At 42.5% G+C, this 2,500-nt stretch overlaps 1 pseudogene; it reads right to left on the bottom strand.

Annotated features, from left to right (window-relative positions):
- Positions 1-2,500, bottom strand: part of LOC143261543 (large subunit ribosomal RNA) — an 8,504-nt pseudogene that overhangs the window by 3,163 nt on the left and 2,841 nt on the right.

Here is a 2,500-nt window from a genome sequence, read left to right as displayed (position 1 = left end):
GGCCATAAGCTTTTCCAGAATTTTGCCGAGGACTGGGAGGAGAGAGATCGGCCTATAGGACTTAGGATCGCTCTCCTCTTTCTCTTTTCCTTTAAGTAGCACACGAATCTGAGCACGCTTCCATTGTTTTGGGAATACGCCGTGGGTTAGGCAATCATTAAACAGTTCTGTGATTTCCCCATGTAGGGTAGTCCAGGCCCGCTTAATGATTACGTTTTCTAGTCGGTCGTGTCCGGGGGCTTTATTCGGTTTAAGGGATTTTACTATTGAGGCTATGTCTGTTTTTAAGAATGGGGGAGAATTTTCCGTGGCTGGAGGTGACGACGTCTCCAGTCGGATGTTAATTTGTCTGTTTGTTTCGTTGGTCGTGTTATCGTCTGGAACTAGGTGGGCTAAGAGTTTGTCTATTGTGTCGCGTAGTGTGATTGTTTGTTCACCTTGTATTTGTATACTTTCGCATACTTTGTCTGCTTTTAGTTTTTTGTTTGCTATTTTGTATGTTATTCCCCATGCGTTTTCGTTTCCTTCCTTGGAGACGAAGTTTCTCCAGCTTTTGAGTTTCGCGGATCTAATTTTTGATATATATTTGTTTCGGAGGGTTCGATAAGACTCTCCTAAGGATTGCCTTACCGATTTCGTTTTTGTTCTTTGATAGATACGTCTTGCCTCAGTGACCTCTTTTCTAAGTTTGCTTAGTTGCGGAGTCCACCAAGGGACGGATTTCGGGAAGCGTGTTTTTTGCGGGATGGATTGTTCTGCTGCTGTTATGATTTTATTTTCTATTTTCGCGGCGAGTGATTCTGGAGTTGAGGTTTCTAAGGGGGGCGGGTCGTCTGTAGTTTTGTTGGAGAGACAGTGGTGAAATTTGTCCCAGTCTGCTTTTTTAACGTTGAACCTATTGGTTCTGACTGGTCGGCTAGAAGTGTGGAATAGTTGGATGGAATAGGTTATTAGACTGTGGTCGCTCGTGGTCGTACTGTCATGTACCGACCAACACCTGATTTTGTCGAATGAGTTTGCACACGCTAGAGTGAGATCAATGTTAGAAGTTCCTCTAGGTGTGTTGAATGTGAAGGTTGCGGAAGGCTTGTTAACTACGAAGAGTCTGTGTTGGGAGATGAAATCTTCCATTGTCTCTCCTCGAGGATCTGTGCGTTTGCTGAACCAGAGGGGGGAGTTCGCGTTTGAATCTAAGCTAATTATTATTTTATGCCCCTTGAGAGTTGTAATTGCTTTATCTAGGTGGGCTAAGTATGAGTCTATGTTTTCGCAAAATTGGAGATACGCGTTGATTATGTAGAATCTGTCGTCTTTCGTGCAGATTTCTACGCATGTGCAATGGGTGTTACTTATTTGTGCGATCTTAAGGGCTTCTATTTCGGTGTTGAAAATAACTATTGCTGATTTAATTTTGTCCGCGGTAGAGATTTTTGAAAAGCGTTTTTTGTCGGTTATGATTTTTGTGGTAATTCCGAAGCCTGGGATGGAGTTCGCGTTACTGTAGGGCTCCTGAAGCAAGAGTATATCTATCTTTTTGTTTGTCGCTATCTGTCTGAGTTCGTCAGTTACTGTCTTAGAACCTCCGGCGTTTATTTGTGCTACTTTTAGGATTCGTATGCTACTTGTGTTGCGTCTAGTGGATACTGGGTTTATAAAAGTTGAGGGTTTACTTACCATCATCCGTTTTTGAAGTTTGTATCTCTAGGGCGTGGCAGAAAGCGGGGCAGTCCTTGGTTCTGGATGAGTGGTTGTGTGGCTTGTTGAATCTCTTGCAGTTTACACATGACGGGCTATTTTTCTTGTTTGGGCAGTTGGAAAAGGAGTGTCCATCTTCAGCGCAATGGCCACAAGTTTCAATTGTGGCCCTGCAATATTTGGCAATGTGTCCGAAGGCCTGGCACTTATAACACCTACTAACAACGTTATAGTCTCTAAGAGAGCACGAGTGCCAACCTAGAAAAACACGTCCTGTTGCTGCGAGTTGTTCCCTAACTTCTGGTGCTGTTTCAATTATCCAGTTTGTGGTGTCCTTGGTTCTGTCTCCTGATTTAAATAGGATTTTTACTTTTTCCGCGAGTTCTATTTCGGTTAGGTGTTCTAAGTTTTGGCTTCTCAGGGCTGTGAGGAGTTCTTTTTCGTTAGTGGAGTTAGGAACTGAGTAGATTATTAAACGCGGTCTCTTTTTAGCGGGTGATTCTGTTTTTAGTCCGGCGTTTTCTAGGTTTTTATTTCGTATTATTTTGTCTAAGTCTTCTTTAGTGTCGGTCTCTATAAGCACTCCGTTGTTTTTTATTTTTCTTACGTTTCTTATTTTAATATTGTCCTTTGTTGGTGTTATGTTTTTCATTATAGTTTGTTTAGTGTTTTCGCTGCTGCAAGTAGATAGGGACAGATGGGAATCTCGTTAATCCATTCATGCGCGTCACTAATTAGATGACGAGGCATTTGGCTACCTTAAGAGAGTCATAGTTACTCCCGCCGTTTACCCGCGCTTTTTTGA

Source organism: Megalopta genalis, unplaced genomic scaffold (genome assembly GCF_051020955.1).
Source record: "Megalopta genalis isolate 19385.01 unplaced genomic scaffold, iyMegGena1_principal scaffold0055, whole genome shotgun sequence".
Taxonomy (NCBI): domain Eukaryota; kingdom Metazoa; phylum Arthropoda; class Insecta; order Hymenoptera; family Halictidae; genus Megalopta; species Megalopta genalis.
Note: the sequence above shows the minus strand (reverse complement) of the source record. Positions and strands in the feature narration are given on the sequence as shown.